Raw genomic sequence first — 24,701 nt, 5'->3', positions numbered from 1 at the left:
TGCCTTTATCTTTTAAACGGCCCGCAACACTACTAATTTCTAACTTCTAGCATTACTTGGTTCGCGCGGCTACTCGAGTAAGGGGCCGCGGGCCGCGCTAAGAGCAGCATTTCTGAGGTGAGAAGGAAGGGGTGATAAAGCGAGGTAGGAAGAACGTGCGTTCGCCCGGCACGTACAGTATATTTTCGCCCTATAAATTTGAACTGGCTATTATGCCGTTGCGTGACAGGCTAATTATATCTGGCTCTCTTCTTGATTTAAGAAGTTTCCTTCACTTTTCTGTTTAGCGTCCGCAGCCGCACTAAAAATGATCGACGACGATGTACTTTATGATCAGACCCCTTTCTCCGTTCCATGCAAAAATTATCAAGAGAGTATAATATTATGCTCATGAATGTGTCGCCGACTCGAATAACTAAATAATAACCAAAGGGATAAAAGTGTTTCGCAGGAATAATAGTGAACATAGCTGTGCAAGAAAGTTTTGCAACGTTTGCGTAAGCGTGTGACGTTGATACACATTTTTGCTTCATTAAAGAAGATCGCTTCTACCTAATGTAGATAATGTAACCTAATGTAGATAATGTTTTTTTGTTTTTGTTTTCGTTTTCGTTTTCGTTATCGTTTTCGTTTTCGTTTTCGTTTTCGTTTTCGTTTTCGTTTTCGTTTTTGTTTTTGTTTTTGTTTTTGTTTTTGTTTTTAAATTCCGTGAAAAATATTTTCATTTTGGAGAAAATATGTCGCCCGCCGATTATACAACTCTAACCCGACAGCCGTCCACCCTAATAAGTTGCGAAATTCTTCACTACGTCGCAGTCAACAGACAAATATAGTGTCCTAAAAAGAGCCACCGACACAGAAAATGAAGAGTCAAACCAAAGTCACTGCACGTTCATCAAGGCACATCTTTCTCCTCGTCTCCTCGTCTCCTCGGCTCGCTTACGAATTTTAATCTCAGCTTCTAATTTTCGAGCGGTGCAGCAACAGCAGCAACGCAAGTAGCAGCAGCGGCAGGCCAATGCAGCCACGTTCTCAACGCCTTCAGGGAGGTTAAGACTTAACGGTCGGTTGAGCTTAACTGTCGGATTAAAAGTGCTACGCTTCGATGCACATGGGTAAAAGGGAGGTGGGATGACGGTGACTAGAGCTACTCTCTCCTACAACGCGATTAAACCCGATTTTACGTCAGTTTAAAAATGGCTTATTACCTCCTTCCTCCTCCACTACATTTCGCCTTTCCGCGCCTCTCAAGTACATTTGATTTTGCATTCCCACCGCGTCCCATTAAGACTATATCAACTTTGTCGAAAAATATTACGGACGTTATCGTGAGCGAGAAAATATTTTCTGATTTATAGCGTGAGAGCATAACCGTGTATTGGGAAGTTTTGGATTTGAGGGAGGGAAGGGGATTTGGATAATGTCTGATTTCTCGTTGTAACCTTTGCCACTTTTATTGTCAGTGCAACAATACCTTTGGTCTAGATATCTCCTGTTTCGTAAAACATTATGGCAATCGACATGGTTTTACCGGTTGTATTTTGGTTTATTCGAATTCTTCAAATTTTCAAGCTGCTAACATTTTTTGTCTAGCACTTTTATTTTTTACGCCCTGGCGGTAGCTATTAAAGTTTTATAGCTATAATATATTTTCTACATAATCGATTGCACAACTTAAAACTCACAAATTACTAAAGCATATGTTAACGCCAAACTTCCGTTATATTAGAAAAGAAACTTTTTACAAACCTCGGACTGATAATAAAAGACTACTAAGACTAATTACTATTAATATTAATATTATTATTATTTTTCCATTTAATTTCCCTATTACATTATAGTATAATATCATTGGGGTAGTGAGAGTAATAATCTATTGCCTATTTCTAAAATTTCCAGAACGCTGACTATTATCAGGTTGATAATTGTACTTTGATAAAGAGGATAAAGGAAAGGAACAAAACATACATATTGCCGTATCCATTACCTATACCTTGTAATTTTCATAGGATTTTAATGTAATTTTTTAAAGTAAAATATTCTTTATCGGAACTTTCATTGAATTTAACGCTGAAAAGATACCGTTTAAAATTTTCGTAAAAATCCTAAAAAAAATTTCCTAATCTCACGAATATCACAATTAATTGGTCATCTATTGAAATAGCAATTTTATTACAAATTCACTTGAGTAATTTATAATCTCGATTATTCTAAACTAAACTTCTTGCTACGATATCGTCAACCAATGTAAACTGTTTTGGTCAAGTTAATCTATTTCTTATTGCTCGCATACCTGCAAATTAATGCAAAAAGTAAGACGAGAAAATAAGGCTGAACGAACGATAGAGAGTCGAATAACTTGTCATGTGCAGTATCTTTTTACTGTCCGATCACGTGCCTCCCCTTACGTATTGAATATACGCTTGGAAAATTCTCTTTACTTCACCAGTCACTCATCAGTCCCTTCGACCGTTCTTGATGTCCCATTGATCTTTACGTAACTCCAAGGATTCTTCTCAATCTACCTTCTCTCGACTACTTTGCGAATTATTTCATAATCTTTGGCGAAGTAGGCGAAGAAGCCCTCAGCTCTATATCGCAAAATTAAATGGCTCTAATTTAAGGATTGCACGTTACATCATTATTTACATTTAAATAGCACTTTCTACGTGTACTTGAATTTTCCTGCTTGAAAATTGAAAATAGCGTAGAAAATTGTTATTGCCAATAATGCGTATTATTATTAATGGTATTAGACGTAGGACGGTTGTATTTTATGATTATAACAGCAAAAGTTTTTAATGAATTGGACCAATTCGATTATTTATTCAATACTTTTTATGCTAATCGAAAGTTATTTTCCATGCAACGCGTATTTATCAAATTATGCCACATTCTAAAGAATGTTTTAGATGAAAGTCAATTTTACGTGTATACGATTGCCAAATTACTTTGATTAAAAGTTCCTCGCTTATTTATGAGAAACATTCTCATAATACTGCTAACAAAATAATAAAAACCTTGTCTTTATGCATTTTAAAAGTTTTAAAATCATTTCAAATTCAATTATTTCAACTATATTGACATTCAAGTAATTATTATTTTTATCAAAGTTTAATATAATCAAAGCCAGAGTTTAATGCAATAAAAACTCATAAAATTTCATTAATTCAAAAATTCATTTATCTGATTGTGCGATATAGCATTTGTAAATTACGTACGCTACAAATAAGAAATTGTGTTGAATATAGAAATTTAGGATACATGATAAATAAATATTCTTATGCTTTGTAATTTTACGTATAATAATTTTATTAGCAGTGTAAAATCAATGCAAGATTTCCGGTTACGAAGTGTCTCTATAGGATACAATAATTATGAATTACTCTGTGGATTTTCCCTTTCATCTCTTCATTGAAAATTGAGATATATTAATTTATGCTCCACAGTGTAAAAGGAAAAAAAAATGAAATGAGGTTTTATATAGCAAACAACCAACACAAAGTTCACAAAGAAGCGGTGAGTCTCTGTGCTCAGCTTAATAGCACAGCCTGTAAGAGGTATTGTAACAAGAAAGATGTTACGTAAAAAGCTACAAACATTAACCTTTGCTTAATAGTTCACCTGCGACTTTACTTTGTAATAGACTGTTTGTTTATTGTTTTTTTTTGTTTATTGTTTTTTTTTACGATTAAGAGAATAGAAGAGAAAAAGATGGAAACGAAAGGAAAGGAAGAAGGGCAAAAGAGATAAACGGATAAGCAATGAATTTGTTCAAATCGTACTTTTCGTGTACTCTTTTGATCGCAATACAATTTGATTGAGTTTGAACAGAAAGATTTCCTTTCTTTTTTCTATTCTTTTACGTTTATTGCCTACAGCTTTATAAAAGTACAAACTGCAACTTTACATTAAAAGTTTACCAGCTTCATTAATAATTAGTCGATCGTTTTAGTATCGTTACAATATTAGTGCGCAATGGTACATTTGGCTGAATAGAAATTGCGTTTCAATAAAAGCAAAATATATGCAATTAATAGAAGGAAATAATAATGTTTTCAATTTTATGATTATCGAAATGTAAGCATGAATGTGAAATGAATTTCTTATGAAAATATTCTCTTATTTACAGAACTATACAATATTTCCGAAATCTTTTTACATTTTGATGTTTTGAATATAAAGTAATAAATATTTTTGTGAAATGCAAAGAATATCATATTAAGAAAAATCTGGAAATCTAGTAAGATAAGATAGTAAAAAGTGTAAGTACTCCATCATCGTGCAGGAAATAGGAGACGAAGATAGAGAAGAAAAGTAATACAGACAAAAATATATATACACACACACACACACACACATGTGTGTGTGTGTGTGTGTGTGTATGCGTGCGTATACACGTATCTAGGTTTGTGTGCGTTCGTGCGTTCGTGCGTGCGTGCGTGCTCGTGTGCGTGTGCGTAAAGAGAGAGAGAGAGAGAGAGAGAGAGAGAGAGGGTGGAGTATAATGCAGCGTGAGTTAGTGAGAAAGAAAGTGAGTCTCTGTCTATAGAGACTTAAAATATTCCGAGAGGCCTCGGAGGAAAAGCTAAAGTCGACTCTCGGTTCGTCGCCCATTTCCAAAAGCCCCACTGCAGTGGATCCACTCTGTAGATGAACTTTTTGAGGCTACCAACCGACACAGAGCCCCTAGCTCAAGCTTCTTCACCTTGATTCGCGTGCATGTATCAGCGCATTGTGGCGTGTGTGTATATGTGCGGATGTGGATACCGAGGAGTTGAAGAAGTATAGAGCTTTCCTAATGTTTCGTTTCTTGTGTCTATTGCGTGCTCTCGAGAGCCCACCCAACCCCGTCGATCCGCACTCACTCTCTCTCTCAACATAATCTTCATCTTAGGAATATTGCAAGATTTACTTTGATGAAATCTATGTTGAAATAATTTTATCAACTTACAGAAATATTACAAAGCTTGCTTATTTCAATAGATTTGGAAAAATAAATTGAATTTAGTTAATTACGATGATAATATGTAATCAATTATATAAAGTAATAATAATAAATACGCGTGTTTATAAATCAAATGTTGAATTTATATATTTCTATACACATGTGTATATTTCTATAAAATTGAAAATATAATTAGATTATAAAGCACAACTATGTTTAAATTATATTTAAGATATAATTTTATAAATGAATAAGTTGTTTTTTTTCATATAAATCTATCATTATAATGATTATAAATAAGGTTCATTTAAAAAATATTTCGTAATTAAATTTTTATCTTATGATTAATAATGTAATCAAATTTTGCGCTTTCGAAAATTCTATCTATAAAAATTTTGATAATTTTATATATATATATATATATATATATATATATATATATATATATATATATAAAATTATCAAAATTTTTATAAATACATGTTTTTCTATCAACAATATTTATATTTCATTCATTTATATCATTTTTTTTATATCGTTAGCATTGTATCTGTAAGATATTATTGCCAATTGTCGTTATATAAAGTAATCTATATATAACGTAGTTTTCGTCATTAAATAAGTCGCGGGTGAGAATAAGTTAAATCAGCGATAAAGGATCATCTTTGTCGTAAGTAAGTATACAAGTTAGGAAAGTATAAAATAATGTAGTTGAAATAGTAAGACAGACAATATTAGTTGTATGAGGTTAGAACCAATGTCGAGCTATTTCACTACGAATTAATACTCAATATTTTCCACTTATGTCTATCTCCGGGTTCAAAGTCTTTATTGCCTCTTCGCACTGAATTTACTCCTAGTACATCTTTAACTTGTGCTTGCTTTTAAATTTGTCCCTAAGGTATCTCCGATAGGCTTTACATAATTATCAAATTTGTTCTATTAGAAAAATTAGAAAAATCATATATTTTTTCATGAGGTTCACCAATATTTATAGTAAAATATTTGATTGCCTACTGCTCGATGTATAAATGCTGAAATGCTTCAACCTTTAAAAACCATTCGGCTTAAGACCTTAACTTACATTTAATAAATGCTCAAACATTGTAAATTATACTAAATTTCAATACGAAATATATAATGTGATAGTAAAGGATTTTTTTTTTTTTTTTTTAATTATTATACTTTATACACGTTAAATAGTTAGAAAAATTGAACTAAATGGTTGAAGAGAATAACACAACGAAGTGTAACCAGCTAAGTAAGCATAAGCAGTATGTTGTCGTCACTCCGTTTGACGTACATAGTCTTGAAGTATGTTTTACTTCATGGAACTTTCATTAGAGTAAGTGCTGAGAGAGTTGTGTTGGCGTTTAGGAAACAAACGGAACTAGTGAACAGCGAACGATATTCATAAATTTTCAGAACATAATCGGACTTTGTAGAACTTGCAAAGATAATATGCTGTTTGGATTATTGGTGTTATCATCGACATTATTATCTATATTGTTTATGGTCTACCTCCTATTTTGCATTTGTGATATTGAAAAAAAAAAAATTTTTTTTCCTTACTTAATATATACTATCACATTGCATATTGTAAATTGTGATATCGGTAAAATATAATTACGTTAAATATGCTAGTAAATAACGAATTTATATGAAGAATATATGAACGATTATGCAGTTTAGATTATATGTATTATGTAAATAAGAATTATTAATTGAAATAGTTTTATGGTGTTACTGTCGATCAACGGATATAGATATAGGAATTTAATATGAATGATATAATCAGTGGCTATAGATGACGCGATAACGACAGATTTTTGTAGCCTTAAATAATTTTGATGACGATAGGATGAATCGTTTATTATTAATTATGTTGGTTGAAAAAGTAATTTCGAAAAATTCTTATAAGGTATATTTTATCCCTTCTTGAAATTAAATTCTCAAGATAAATGCCTTATCACATTGTAAACAATCGTGCAAGTTGACCTCAACTTATTTTTAGGCGCCGTTAACTAATGAGGTTTTGTTATAACGGCTTCTCCATAGGTCCATGACACATAATTTATTACATAGCCATTAACCACCTGTTACATTTTTGCTGTTAGTACGTTTTCTAATATTTTTACACTCATTAAACGGCAGATTCAACGAAGTTAGGACGATAAGCACAAACATTAAATCTATAATACTACAACTATCGAGTATTAACAATGTCAAAATGACAATTATAGCTTGTGTTTGCTATAATCAGAAATTACAATTGCGTTCGGATAAGAGAAAGCATGAATCAAATTATTGTAACGATTGTTCTAAAATACGAATTGTAGCTGTGATTTCAGAAGCTACGACTGCATTACTCTGATCCCCGCTTAATAATAACCTAGGCAAAAACAAAAATAACGGTGAAAATGAGCATAATGAATAGAAAGGAAAGAGCGGGAGGAAAAGGGAGCGAATTAAAGTAGGATAAGTAGTATAGAAAAGAAAATAAACGGCAGCAGAAGAACGATTAAAAAGCAATCAACTTTCGGCTTGCATAATAGTCCGATTCAGGCAGAAAAAACAAGTGCTTGGGCTGATGAACTCTGCTGCGCCAGCATCCGTTCAGCCTAGGGTGGAATAGCTATGGTGTGAGGTGATGAGGCGAGGTATGGGGAAAGTCGTGGTGGTGGTTATACTTTTTTTCTCATTTTTGGCTTAGTTGAACGGCAGCGACGGCGATGGCACGCGTCATAAAAGCAATCGTAAACAACTGCGGAGTCGTTCGAGAGAGCATACGATGCCGTTTCCTCTCGCAATTTTCCGCCGATTATTCTTCGACCTCTCCTCTCGTGTATCGCCGTGCCCTCTCTCGTCCCAGTTGTCTCTCTTTTTTTTTCTCCACTTACAAGAGTAAGACACGACTTTACCAGTCTACAATACGGATACGGAGAAATTCTCAAATTGCAAAGAGGGCTTGACATTATTGTCTCGCAGTGGACTTATATTTTTAATATTAGTCGACGTTCTTATATGCCGTTATCGATTATTTTCACATTTCACCTCCGAATTTTCTACTTTTTGATTTAAACGATACGAAAATATATAATACATTGGATGTACACCAATTGGTTTTAAATTATTCAATATGCTACTAAATGTGTTGGCTCCAATACTTTTCTTTTCTATATATATTTATAAAAAAAAAAAAAAAAAAAAAAAAAAAAAAACCTCAAGCTTTAAGTTTACCAATGCTCTATTGCTTTTTCAATTAGGGAGATAAATATTGTCTCTTTTTGTTCGAGTAAAATAATATTCCTCTGAAATGGCATTTTTCTATTTATTTAAATTTGACAATTATTATTATGCAAAATGTCTCAACGAAATTATGAAATTAATGTTAAGACTTTTTAATTAAGAATTTATTCTAACGATCTAAATTTATTGCTTAAATTTAGGCTTCATAAATGATTTATCGATAATATTGAGGATCTTTCTTGATAATAAAAAAATAAAGGAAAAAAAAGATAAAATATTTATCTGCATTTACAAAAGATTTTACTTTATTTATTATTTAATGAATGAAAAAATGCAGAAAAAAAAAATTTAAACTATAATACCTTCGAACCTTCTGTAAAGCATTTCGATTCATAATATAGTCGTAAATTAAAATCTTTTAAAAATAAATTAAATTTTGCTTTTGAATAAATTTTAATTTATGAATGATATTGCATTTAAAAGATTATTTTTAACGATACTATGTACTTTGATCATGAAACTATTAGAATTATCGCTAAATCCAAATAATTATTAAGTATTCATTTTTATATAATTTTTTCATATATAATTATTTAAGTTTTTTTCTATAATCTATGCTAATACTCATGGAAACTTTAACTTTTTCTTTTATAGCAATGTTTTACAATTTCATAAAATGGCAAATAAGTTGGTAATTTTTATATACAGTCTTTAAAATAATAGTTATTATTTAATTATTCTGTCATACGTAAAGCCATAATATGATCTAAACCATTAACATGTAAATCATATAAGGGATGTATGTTTTTCCTTCTATTCGCAAATTTTGTCGGATAATTGATCATAATGAACGTATCTTAAATTTAATTAAACACTATCCAAAGGTCTTCAATTTCATTTATCTAAAGATCTTCCATTTTCTGATTATCTACTAAAATCGTCTAACCCTCTCTCCTACTTTCAATTCCAGATCTATTTATGGTAGAATAGTTCATTAGGTACGTTTCACGTTGCATCTTATAATTCTACCATTAAATAATGAAAATTTTACGAAAATTCAATACTTAGCTCGTGAAAAATATTCATCCAAATATTAATAAATTAAAATTATCTTTAAAAAATATGCTATTACAAAACGACCACTCAGAAGTTATTTATTATCAGCTTCATTAGAGCTTTTCATCAGTTCTGCAGTGCATATCGCGTGACTAATCACAACTAAGATTGTAGGACTAAGTACAGGAACTCCCGGTCACTGATGATTATTCGTGATATTACCTCCACTACGTGACTCAATCAATACTCCAATCTCTTCACCAATTAATGACATCGCAATCCAAAGTGAATGTACTTGACAAACTTTAATTCATCAGACTGCGCTCATCCATATTTCGTATATATTTTTATTAATAATTTCATTTACTAGATAATTTATAATTGGTATTCTGTATTGATTGATCTACTATTATAAGTTTTATTATACGTTCAGTCCAAGAGTTTTAATTTTTTCTTTTTTAATAATTAATTATTGTTCTGAATATGATATATTCATTTATTAGTCAACAATTTACAAGGCAATAAAAAGAGCTCGTAATTTTCAAGTTGAAAGTAAAAAAAAATTGTTTTAAATATAATTTTTATTATTTTTCAATATTATAATTTTTTAAGAAAACGATAATTTGAAAATTTAAAACGGAGTTTCTTCATTATTTAATTGAATATTATTGAATTTTAATTATATCTACAAACAAATAGCTTACCTAAAACAATTTTAACTTTTTCAATTATATTTCTCAATTATTGAGAATGCAAAGTATATAAATTCTTTGATTAGCTTACAATTATAGCAATTAAATTTCACTTTTAATTTTATAGTACTGTAAACAAAAAAAAAAAAAAAACGACATAGCTATTCAAGTAATTAGATGGTACTTTAGCTTAATTACTAATATTTATATGCAATTCAATATAATCATTATTATTAAATAAAGAATAGCTAAATTTGAAATTAAAGAAAATTAACAAAATAAACTGTAACAATAATTCATTCTTAAAGATGATTAAAAAAAAAATGTTATTCTCCAATAATGAATGTAGATATTAAATATATATTGTTAAATGTTATAATAATATTGCGAAAAGTATACGATACTTTTATAAGCTACAATTTACACACACACACACACACATATATATATATATAACTATTTTTAAAAATTATGTAATTAATAATAATTGCATGGCCTAGGTAATGTAGTTGATGAAAAGACAACTAGCAACGAATAGATAAAATGTAATGAAATTTATTTATTAAATAAATGGATTGTAATATATGAGCTTTAATATATTAAGAATGAATTATTATATATAGACAATATATTAGTTTATTGAAATTTAATAATTTAATCATTTTTATATTACATTTTGTATTCTATCATTTGTTCTCTTAAAAATTTTACTCCTACAGATTGGGAATATTGAAATAATCCCGCCTTACGCAAATGTTCTTTTTAATTCATCTGACACTGCTGCACTTGTAGATTTTGTGGCGAAGAAATCAACGCATTTTTATACATCTTAAGTTTCTTGGAAAACTTTAGAGTCTCTAATTTTTTTCCATAGGTTCGGCGCCCTAGACGTCACGAAAACTTAATTAAGATTGCTGCCATTTGTCTTTGTCACCGTTTAATTACTTCTTCCATCTTGCGGTCGGCGATGAAGAAAAGATGTTTTCGCACGCTTTCATCTTCTCCTTTCTTTGTTAAAAAAAAAAAAAAGAAGAAGAAGAAAGGTATAAGCTGCTTTGAATGTTCCGTTGAGGCTCAGCGAGTACTGCCCAAAAAAAAAAAAGGTAAGTAGCAGCTACAGACTTGAAAATCTACGGCGGACCAAAGTTTGTAATTGAATAGTTTATTGTGCGCAAATCTGGAAAGTTTTCGCGATGAATCATCTTAAGCTTGTTTCACGCTGTTACTACGAGGAAATCGTTTGAAACGGAAAAAGTTCTCAGTTTACGAGACTTGGTTAATCTTACGTGAAAATCGTTCTTCTGTCGATGGACAGATAAGGAGAAGATGGCTACGTGAAGGCAAAATAGCTACAGCTAAATAAAAATAATATAATCAAATAGTGAATTCGACAAGAAACCGAATAGAGTAAAAGAATAACGAATGATTTCCAGCCATTTAATAGGTATTGAATTGAAGATTTTCATCGTAATGTTTATCATGTGCATCATATATTTTCAATGAAAAATATGTCATACATAGTATTTGAAAGTTCAAACATCTACATTCATATGTGTTTTGAATTGTTTAAAATTTATAACTGTTCATTTAAATTATTAATTAATTGATCTCAGGTAATTTGTTTTATAATTATTTTCAATATTAAATACTCTCAATGGAAAGTATCTTATTAATATTTAATGAAATTATAAAACATCTTAGATTAAAATTCAAAAGCAAAAGTAATGTCATTAAAGTAAATGATATTTTTACTGTTAGAATTTTGAAGAATTTTTTTAGTAAGTCTACATTTTAGTCGAAGTGTAAGGAAAACATACTTTCTTTAAATAATTCAGTTTACAATAATAAAATACAAAAATTTATAATAGTATGCATACTAATTAACTCACATCAATATTCAACATTTTTTATGCCTGACATTCTAATATTAAATAACAATATACTCGACTTATATAATTAATAAATTAATTGTAATTTTTCTTTTGAATATGTATGGCACAGTTAATATTTACATTTATAAATAAACATAAATGGTAGTATTAATTTAATAGTTTAGTTGATTATTATGAAGTAATTGATTAAGTCAATGCGTAAGTTGTGATTCGACAGATTGACTTCAGCTGAATGAGGTATTCGAGGAAGGAAATCAATGCAAATACAACCTTTGTCCAATGACAATACAATAATTTATCAACGATAATACATTATATATTGAATATGGCACGGTTTACTTAAACGACGAAAAACAATTGAAATGCAATAATGAATAATGAAAGCGTTTTGGAGGACTTGAATTATATCCCCGAGCAACAGATATTTCTTATCTATGTACATTTCAACGACAGGTGTTATTAAAATTATTCATAATTTTCATAGTCACGTATAAACCAGTCTTAAATTAACTAAAGGAGACGAGACAACCATAGAGGCCATGATCTAGCAGTAGTAACAAAAGTAGCGAGACGAAACGAGGGAGACTAATAGACAGACAAACGGATCACTAAATAGAGGAAGAACTCCCGCGCAGTGTGACTAAGTGCGACTGAGACGGATATAGCCATCCCAGTCCGTAAATCTAGCTTCCATTTCCCGGTGGGAGCATGTTTCAGTCACAGGGACGTGGGTGTGTGAGTTAAAGTAGCGCAGTGCGCGACTCCTGGCTCCTTTGCACCGCGTCAATTGATCCCGAACGAAGGCTTAGTCCGGGGTGCTGCTCGCGGAGTTAATGTGACTTTAATCCACTAATTCGGGAGGAGGAAACTCGATGAAAAACGAAGACGAGCGATCTATGCTGGATCGTTCTTACTTTCTAAATTTTAATCGACAATCGGACTCTCAATCGTTCAGTGGCTACACAGTTTTCTTATGGCCAACCGATGATATAATTCTCTAGCTGATTAGTTTTTAATATTAGAGCCTGAATTATTGAGTACCATAATATTAATTTTTCCTCGCTTATTTTCATGAATAAGTGTAATATGGCTTGCAATTAAAATTTAAATAAATGATTTTGATCTTATAAATGAATAGAAATTTTTCTCCTTGGATTATAAAATTCTTTAACTATTCTGAATTACGTTATTGCGATTTCTAAGCAACGATGTTCTTTATCGTTTAATTATTTTTATTAATTTTTAACGCTATCGATATAATAATTTTGTTATTTATAAATTAAAAAATATTATTTAAATCATTTTTATCGATTATTGGAGATTATTGAAGATCGAGATAGAATAATTTATCTAGCATTTTTTACATAATTCATCAAATATGCATAAAAATATCTTATCTTTGATCAATAAATTAAGTGAATTGAATATTGATTTTATATTGAAATATTTATGCTTTTTAAATTTTATGACTTTTACTTTGAAAGTATAAAAATTTTTACTCTCACATAAGAAGATTTCATAGCAAAATATTTTGTGTATATTATTTTGAAGTAAGAGAAAAGCAGAGCTTCGATGAAAGGAATTTTAACAACATAGTCTGGTGATATTTATTTTTAACAAAGAATGCAAAAAAAATATCAATGTTTTCTTCTTACGATAAAAACAAATTTATTGAGATTAGTTCTAAAGCTTAATAGACAAATTTTTATGATGCTTATATATGTATGGAGTTTTTTTTCCTTTTTTTTTTCTTTTTTGGTGGATTACAACGAATTAGAGGCAGAGAGATAAATGTGTTTTACTTTTTATGTCGATGGTATTGGCGTGTTAATTTGAATGACTGAGAGTACGGATATTCGAAGCATGTTTTTTACATTCACATAAGCTGCTGAATAAAATTCTATTTTAAATGATCTCCATTTAGTTTTCTTATAGTGACCCTATCTCTTTTTACCTTGAAATGTGGATATAATATATCTGAGCTATTAAAATTGATAATTATTACGGTTGATCAATCTTTTTTTTTTTTGTTTTTTTTTTTGTTTTTTTTTTTGTTGGTTTTCTAATTAACATTTAGAAAAATTAAAAATTTCCTTTAGCTAAGTGATAAGTGCGAAGATATATTGTTAAATAGAATTTCTCGACCATGGAGTAAGGAAGATATTAATTACTTTTTAAAAATATGTCAAAGTGTAACTGCCGATATTAGGCTACGTGAAATGATAGAACAGTTGGATGTCGGTAGGTTGCGCTTTCTCATACGACTCATTCTCTTTTCAGGTTTTATGGGTCACATCTTTATACGATAGCGGGCACTCAGGTAAACACATGGACAGCAACGGAGAGCTTTTATTGGCTTATTTATGCGCTCCATCCACAAGCTCATAACGTTGACTTAAGTGTCCTTTACGACGTTGTTTCCACGAATCGATAGAAGGCGGTTTAGTACAGCTACTCATACTATCTACTTTTTTATCATCCCCCCTCCCCCCTCCCCCCCCCCCCCTCCCCACAGCCATATCCGACTTTCTCAATCTTTCTCTCCATCTCGCTGTTTTTTTTTCTCTATCTCGTACTAGTTTTCAATATATGCTGTTTAGCGACAATTGAATATACGCCATTGAATATGTTCAATCGATAGTATGTGAAGGGATATAAATAATTTATTCTTTATCCCTTCCTTTTAATTTATGAATTATTTAATAATGTTAGAATAATATTCTAAAAAAATATTCATTCATTAAGGAACATATGAATTATAACCCATGAACTGTAATAATAATTTACACTATTTTCATTCCACGGTACTACTAAAAACTAAATAACTATATAGTTTTATAACTTTTGTAATTACTATTCCATTTTATAGTTATTACTTTCCTTATTATAAGCAAATGAATCTATATATACTGAATAAATAGGATACCACAAAGTGGCTGCGTACTCCGGTATAATATATAAAAAAAGAAAGTCTATTCTGAAATATAGATAAAATATATGTAGAAGTGTATCTCAATTCCACCTTTTAAATCTTCATTTTATCTTTCTAACAGCGATTGCAGTTATATAGGTTTATAAGAAACATGTCGAAGAAAAGGTTAAGGCCTTTGAAAGCGGAGATAAAAAGACTGAGCTCGTAGTCGTGCAAAGGAGGTTCGTTCCTCATTGATACTTCGCTAGTTCAACAGTGACGCTCAACAATACGGTAGATTTTTAATATTGTTTTTTTGAAAAAGTAGAACTGTAGGAGAATAATATTGTTTTCTCTATATCACAGTGAATATATGATTAGACGTTATTATGTTCCTAGTGTTTCTAAAAATTCATACTATACAATTAGAATTAATAAATATTTGTAGAATAATGAATTTCATCTCCAATGAAATGATTCGTTAAATCATTGATTCTATAAAATAAAATGTGATTAAATCAAAATAAACTGATTAAATAACCTATTAATTATCTATTACATATATATATATATATATATATATATATATATATATATCTATATATATATATAAATCTATTCACCATATATAACTTCAATTTAGATAAGAATAATCCTATAAACATTATATATATATATATATATATATATATATATATATATATATTCGCAAGAAAATAGGCCAAAATTAACATTACATGGTCTACAATAATTGTATTGTTATATTCTGCTAAGTACTCAATCACTACGTGGGCCTCTTACTTCACTCCTTCACTCGAAGTTTTTGCGTGTTGAAAGGTACCGTTTTTATTGATGCTTTAATGCAACAGACAGGCGAGAGGGCGGTAAGAGAAATTTAATGGATATGGCTGAGTCTTGTCGCTAACCAATTCACCTCTCTTGTGCTGCTACATCAGTTAATAATAAACATTGTAGCTACAGTTAGTAAAATGAGGTGCGGACCATTTGGTTTATTGGGGTTAGGTTAGATAATACAAGTGTACTCAGATTGACTAATTTGATTTGTAATTACGTTGCTATTGTGTACTGCTATAAAATGTTCTGCACCATGCTCTTTCATAAAATTGCTTATAATGTTATTTAGTATTAAGTTAAATGGAGTAAATTTAATTATCGATAATTCTTAACTATTAGTGAGTTTAGTTATGATAGCTAAAAACATTACTGTATGTGACTTTATAATATATGACTTACAACTACATTACAAAAAATATATTTTAAATTATTTTAGTAATGTAATGATGATACTAAAAGATACAACAAAACAGTACTGTTAAATTAAAATAGAAATAATAATTTTCAATTTTCAATTTTCAATAATTTTATTGTGCTATTGTATAAATAAAGTTTATTAAGTTCTTTACTTTTCAGTAAAATCGTGCGTTTCTATAATGTAACGGGTGAAAATAAAATTAGAATATAAAATTTCTCCTTCCTCTATTTCTCCTTTTTTACTTAACATCTTTTTTTTTCTATGTTTTGAGCAAACAAAGAAAAGTATCGCATATACTTTATGTATACTCGGTATGGCAGAAGCTTCAGTAAACATTATTTCGATAAAACTATTTTTCTCATCCTTTTAGACACACAAATACGTTCCATCTATCTCTCTTTCTTCATCAGCGTTCCATAATTCTCTTTCCTCCTTTTTATTACTCTCTCTCTCTCCATCTCTCTTTACGTGTCTATTTTATTTTTTAGTTTTCCTTGCTCTCTCTTTTTCTCTGCTTCGCTATATCTTTGCTTCAAACCGATTAATTTTTAGTGGCGAATCTCTACCACAGGAATCTTTTTTTTTCTATATATATATATATATATATATATATATATATCTCAAATAACAAACACCTAACATTTTCGTAATGGTTATATACCCAGACGTCTATATGCTTGGGAAACCAATGAGACAAAATGAGAATATGAAGCGAAAAAAATGAAAAATCTTCTCATATTTCGTGTGACTTTGTTAAAATTGCTCTTATCAATTAAAATATTAGAGAAACGTATTAAAATTGCCAACTAATCGAATAAACATAGTAACAATGGAATATATTGAATACATTGAAAATAGTATATGCATGTCTTGAAAATTAAAATAAGTTACAAATTTGCAGTAATCTATTGAATTTATTCGGTGAGAAATGTTATTAATTATATAAACACTAGGGAATCCAATTAATCGTTTATACTATATTAATGGTTTATATTACTTTCAATATAATAATCGCTAAATATAGTAATATTTGCTTTTCGTATGATTATATTATTCAACTTGCTTTATAAGTAATAAAATAAAATTTATTGATATTGTCTTTACTTTTGACATAAAATTTTAAAGTATGGCGTACTTTAATCAGACTCTGATAATAGATAATATTTAAAAATATATTAAATTGTAGAATTTATTTTTTCATATTTTATGATATTTTTCATTCTTTCCAATCTCGTAATTCAATAATTCAGTGATCGATGAAAATTTCTTCTAGTTCATATATATATATAATGTTTAAGAAAATATATATATATATATATATATATATATATTGAAATAATTGATTAATAAGTGATTATAATAAATTATGGGACATATTTATTTTTTATACTCCAGTAAAAAAAATTATTCACTTAAAGTTTTTGAGTAGTTTTGGTACTTGTGAAGTATATTATAAGAAAGTTTTAATGCAACCGCATTTTTTTTTTTTTTTTTTTTTTTTTTTTTTTTTTAATAAATGTATTAAAATATTAGTGGTTATTTTATTAAAAAAAGAATCAATTATTTTAACATTTCCTTACTTTTTGCGTTATTAGAATGAAGTTTTCACCTTGGCTTCTGTTACTTAAATATTTTTTATTAAAAAAAGAGTCTGTGTATGTCGTTTCATAAATTTAAAGCGGAGTGCTCAGCTTTCTTTCTAGATTCTCTATTCTTTTATATCTCTAAGGTACTTCACGTTCACGTTTACCTTCACTGTATTTTTGGCCTTTCATATATATTTTCCCATTTACCTAATTCCTTTCCTTTCTCATTCTTCCCTTTATTTTCAATAAAAAATTACTCCCATTATAATAACACTAGTTACTTTCTCAGATTGTGCTTTATGAAGAATGTATACTTAAAACATTTAATATATTAAACTATACAAAATGTTATACTAAACTAATTGTAAAATATTTCATTATTCGTACAATATAATTATCATACTCATAAATTATTATTATGAGCAGAATTATTTCTTTAATTATGCATGTAAAATTTATACTAAATATTTAATTAATGTTTAAGTATTTTCATAATACATTCATAATCATTATCACATAAGATATTCACTTGCGCAATTTGTTGTTAAATCTATAAGTTCAACGTGACTCTTTTACTTAGCACAAAAATTAAGTTTTTTTTTTTTATAAAAAAACATTAATCTAATCCTGATAAAATATTAAATAACGACAATTATGATAAGTTTTTTATTAATTTTTTTTTCCTTTCATTAATTGCTAATATTTTTCTAGCCTATATATTTGTATCTATAGTTGTGGAAATATAAATAAACGGCCGAAGTAAAATTAATTTTCATTTGCCATAATTGTTTTCGGTGGTGGTCAAAGTTAAATTAATTAAAAAGAACTTTTCGAATCTCAGTTACTGAATGTTTTATTTCATCTACCATGTCACTCCGATTCTTTTATTTAAAGTTACTGTCACTTTACTATTAAAGCAAAGGAAGCTAAATGTACTCAAACAGAAATAAATGCCCGTAAATTCTTAAAACCAAGCGAAAGATAGATCGTAAACACTCATAAACGAATAAAATATAAACAAAAATCAAATAAAAAGTGATATTTCGATAAGTGAAGGCAGGAATGTAGGGGAGGAGAAATGAAAAAGAATAGATTCGAAATAAAAGCACAAGTAACCTACTATCCTTACGTAGTTTCCTTCTTAATAGGCAATTTCTTAACTGAACCTAGTTCGAGCTTTCTCATATAAAATTTGCCATTGCGAAGTCACGAATACTTATGTTGATGGGTTTTTTTTTCTTTTTTTTTTACGATCTCCTCAAATTCACGTACATATGTCACAAATAATTTATTATATTTTAAGTACTAATTGCTCTTGAATACATAATTTTTCTCAATTATTTTATATGCAATATACGATAAATTTACATGTAAAATGCATAAAAAAATATAATACAACTAGCTCGACAGAAATATAATTTTATACAAATTTATAAATTATTAATATATTCGATGAATAATAAGTATCTGGCAAAATTGAATCTTATATTAGATTCATCATATATAATCTAATAAAGCATTTCTTCGAGATTTATTTTCAACATTTACCTAATATTTTCATTTAATATTGGAGTTAATCCTATTTCTGGTCTTTGTTGCCCACTTTTCTCATAAGCCCTGAGTCAAAAGAAACGAAAAATAAGATAAAATAGATAGATATGTACATATATATATATATATATATATATATATATATATATATATATATATATATATATATATATATATAACACGGTGTTTAATTTTCTCTCTTCGAAGTTGGAGTGCAACATTGCTCTTATCCTATAAAACCAACGCAAAATTTGTCCACGATCGTTAATTTTGGAATCTCCCAACGTACCAAAGCTAGTAAATTTGAACTTCAAGGACAAGAGGAATTTCAAATGCTTTTATGTAGAAATGATTCTACTTTTTGTAATTTATAGGTTCGTCCAATTCTTGTCTCTCTCCCTCTTCCCTGCTCTTATAACTCACTCCTTTTTTTTGTTGGTGCTTTTTTCTAGATTTTCCAAGTGTCACTTTTTTCAATGGATCGTATCTCTTTTTCTCTCCGATTCGCTTTATTCTTCTTTCTCATTTTTTCAAGCTTACGCATATATGCGAGAGAAGAGTTACTATGCGCAAATTTATACTTACTACACCCAGTTGTGGTATATACTTTAGTAGGATTTCTCTCCCACACATTTCGTTGCTCTATTTGTTTATATTATAATTCATATACTTTCTTTTTATATAGCTAAAGCTATTGTTTTTCTTCTTTTTTTTCTTTAATACTTGATTTTATTATATTGAATTAATATTTCCCTTTTAATGTGTAAGCGACTATATAACTGATCAAAGTAATAATTTACTCATACGAATATTAATATATTTTTTTTAACAAATTATCAATACGCAAAGACTGTCAAATGGTGCAATTATTTATAGTATATAATTCAATACTATCAAATATACTGCGCATTAAGTTCATAAATACTATATAATTAATTGGCATCCACTCATTTGAAAACAATTTTCAGCCAATAATTATGTGTTTAAATATTTGCGACCGTGTGCAAGTCTGTAGTTATTAAATCTCTGATAGACAGAAATTTCTTCTATTATTCAAATATAATGTCATATGGTTGTTCAATTAACAAAGATTTATAACCCACGATGACAAAAAAGAACAGCAATATTGTTGCTTCACAACGAGACTCGCCGCTCGATGCAAACAGATTAAAAGCATAGATACCCAATGGAGCATTGATCGATCCTCGTCTAACTATATGTAAATTCTTTCGCAGACGATCCTTATAATAACAATGGGCAATTGGAAGAAAGAGAGTTCTGTTAAGGATAAACAAACTATCGGGGCAAGAAAGAAAAGTGAGTGCTTACCATTCTTACATTTTCGTTTATATTTAGTAAGATATTCGATGTTATTTATCACTATTGAAAAAATTGTCGAAAATACAGATTGAGGAAAGAATTTATTTGAAAATTTCTTACGAGAATTCGTAATTATTTTTAGCTTATAATCATTATTCATAAAAATTCCCATTCCTTATTTTATTACAAATAATTAAAATATCGTATAAAATGTACACGAATTTCCTTGTATTATAACGATTATTGCGAACTCATGTTCGTTAATATTTATATTACGAAATGCTAATGCGGAATAGGGCATGTAGGAAAATATTAAAAGTTATTTAAATATTCTAACAGACTTTGCAGCCCTTTAGTTAATAAGCGTACCTTCGCCAAATTATACAGAATCGCGAGCAATGCAATTATAGTTTATATGTATCAAAAGAATATATTAAAATAGTTTAAGAAAATATTAAAAGATTATTGTATAAATTGATTTTTTATTCAATAATGCTGTAATATATTTACTATGAGGATATACGTCGCACAATATATAAGAAATAAAAAATTATTATTTGTGAATATTATATATTGCGTAATTGAAAAATGCAACGCGAAGTTCAAACGAATGGGGCTCTTACGGTTTCATTATAATTGAATTTTGATTCTACGATCTTATTTTCTTTGACAGGAATGTGCTTTTACATGGATTACAACATTAAAGACGTTTTAAAGCACATGGAAATATATTTAAACAATCGTAAGATAGCGAAGATATTTCGAGTTATTGATTAATAATTATCGATCATATTTTTTACATGAGAATAGAATAAACATAATTAGAAGAAGCTAACGTGGCCGATATTTTTGTTCTATATTTCAGTATATTGAAACATATATACCGTTTAAATTATCCTACAATTAGTACTTTTTATTTTTTTATTTTTAACATTTGATATGTTTTAACAGCTTTTGAAATTAAACTATCTTGTAAAGATGAGAAATTTAATGTAAAAACGAATAAAATTGAATGCTCGGCAGCATCAACTAGATAATGCAAAAGCCGAGTTTCAAGATGGTTTAATGCAATGGAAGTAGTGTTGATAGAAGGTAAAAGATTCTAAGGAGAATTTCTAGAATAGAATATAACCGACATTGGTTTATACTACTTCACAATCACTTATACTTATTTAACATCTCTTTCTTTTTTTCTCGTCGACCTCTCCATCATTCATTACGTATTATTGCTTCGAATCTCCATTCTGTTAGAAAAAAATTTTATTATTGTTTTTGGTAGATTTATTACTCGTGATTTTCATATTCTTCTCATTACTATTTGTAATAATTCTACAATGTAAGTAACAATAATTATATATAAAGGTTATCCATTTATGGGAAATATATTTAACAAATACTCGATTAATAGATACGAAAGTACGACTAATTTCCAGATAATAATAACAATTCTAAACTATCTATGCAATCATAAAATTATAATTATATATTAAAAAGAAATAAATCTATATGAAGTTCCTTATTATTTCAGCATTTATTATTAAATTTTTAATACAGATTAGCAAATGTTTGCTAATTTTCAATGTAGTTGAGAAAAAGTACGGAATCTATAATTCATTCGTACATTTAATTATTAATATTTCACTTCGCTAAAAAGTAAAATAAAAGTTTCGAATAAAATTCGTAATCCAAGATAACAGAAAACTTATCGATTCGTGTTAAATTTCTTGAAAAACTTTGCCAGAACAATATCATTAATTATTCATAAAGTATTTTTTATCAATTTTAGATAAGTTGGGTGTAATTAATTAACAATTAATTACAACAAGTATCGCGATTTTAAAAAAAAAAACTCTTCATAATCAGTTGATTTTAAAGAATTTTGAAACAACAATTGTTTTTTGCTAGAAGGAACTCTAGCTAAATTTATAGGTTTTTTCATTGTGCGAGTATTTAAATTAATCATTAGAACGGTCATTTTATTTATCATAACGTGTAATTTTATCATGTAACATTAGAAATATAAATTTCTTTATTGAATATCAATAACTTCGTTTACTAGTTAAAATTATCAAATTTCTTCGATTCTTCCATTAACGGCAATATGCATATTTATAGATATCGTTGTTGTTTTCTTCATCAGAATCTTTCATCTCTTTAATTGTAAAGAGTAGGAAAAAATTGGGAAAAATTAAAGAAATCAGAAAATCTTCTTTTTTCAAATTAGAATACGACAAAAGTTAAAACATCGTTTAGAGCCATGAGCTTCCTTCAAAGGAGCTAACATTATTGTCAATGAATAAATCGTATTATTGATCAAAGATTCACGGCTCATAAACCACATTCTCTCATCAAAACTTCATAATTTTCATAAAATTAATAAATCTGCAGTTCAATTATAATCAAGTTTCAGACATCGCCGTAAAAAGTTAAAAAATCTCGGTACACGTTAGTTTGCACATAGTAAAATCGTGCGCCTCGTGATTTACTAGTTGGGAAAAGTTTTTCAGCCGACGTAATGCACAAAAGAAAACAAAAATAAAATCACTCGCCATTCTCTATGTATTGCGGTGTGTGTGTCTGTGTGTTTGCGTGCGTGTGTGTGTGTGTGTGTGTGTGATAAGCTGCGCTTGTCCCTGGCTTTTATTTTCGACTGCTGGCAAGTCCGACACTTGCCAGACGTCGTAACGTAACACGCGTCCAAGAAACATCGCTGATAAGAATCGAGCGCCGCAGCAAAGTGCGAAAAATATGGCAGGAATGAAAGGGGAGGGTTGGGCATATGTATATAGGCTTGGGATTGACCTGTGCGCCGGGCATATTTCATGCCATCTCTTTTTCAGCGAAAATGGAGAATGGACGTTTTCCGATAGGTTAAATTTATTTTTCCGCTCGTAAATATTCCATCCTTACCTATATGCGACCTTTATTCGCGACCTGTCCGCAATGAGTAGGACAGGGAGCGCATCAGCTCTAAATGGTCTCCAACAAATTTGCGTATGATCGATATCCTTCAATCGCTCTTCTTCAGGATAATATGGCCAAGAGGATACGTTTACGAAAGCCAGAAATAGATTGACTTTTCATGCTATATTACGTGATGGGTTGTATTATCGAAATTAAATTTGCTTTATTTGCTTTAATATCCGAATTATAATAAATGCGCGAGTGAGTAAGAAGGAGAGAGTGAGAGTGAGAGAGAGAGAGAGAGAGAGAGAGAGAGAGAAAACGGACGAGATATAGAGATGAGATATTTTAACCATTGAAAAAAATATAAAAATAACTTAGCGGTTTTCTAGATCAATATCGTATTTTTAAAAGGGATTCCCAATTTTTGTACCGTGTATAATCATTACGGTATGCATATAAAAAAAAAAAAATTAATTCTATTAAGTTTAGGAGTCAAAGATCAATTCTCATCTAACACCTAAAAGTAATAATCCACGAGATTTATGAATCATTAATATCATAAAATTAAGCATCTACTTGGAGCTCGATCATAATGTACTACTTATCTTGTGATTTTTGTGAATTCTAAGATAATTAATAAAACAATTTCGAAATGATATTTCGAATCGATTCTGATTTCGTGCCATACAAATAACATAGATTAAATACAATTAAAAAATGTTATTTTCAGTTTCATAAATAATGCTTTATGAAATGTGAAGAAAAATAAGGAGAAAGCTACGTTAAGGGGAGATTTTCGTGCTGTAAGAGGAAGATTGTTCTAAGAATTTTCACGCGCTTTACGTATTACTTCAAAGATGAAATTTTCTTTTTGAAATGTGAAAGTTTTTCTAGAAAAGCTTCCTATCAGGATGAAAATTCTAGTAAAACAGAATCTCAAAATTGTTAAAAAAAAAAAAAAAAAAAAAAAAAATGAAATATTTTCATCACTCTAAACTTTTGTAATATTAAATATCTATAATGTCAATACTTAAGGAATAAGGCTAAAATTGTTTAACAAATTACGAAAAAATTTCCTAATCTTAACGAAGAAATTAAGCCATAACAAATTAATAAAAATAATATTATTTATAAAGTGAAATTTAATTTGCATTGAACCGGGATATTTAGAACTTATAGAAAACTTATAGATTCACATATATTTTTAGTAATCGTTGAATTTTCTTATAATCAATAAATTACTTTCAACCATAATATATATTATTTAATATATCGTAAAAAAAAAAAAATTTTAATCAATTCATATGAACGATACT

The sequence above is a fragment of the Ceratosolen solmsi genome, unplaced genomic scaffold (assembly GCF_000503995.2).
Source record: "Ceratosolen solmsi marchali unplaced genomic scaffold, CerSol_1.0 scaffold3, whole genome shotgun sequence".
Classification (NCBI taxonomy): Eukaryota; Metazoa; Arthropoda; class Insecta; order Hymenoptera; family Agaonidae; genus Ceratosolen; species Ceratosolen solmsi.
This window is presented reverse-complemented; position numbering follows the sequence as displayed.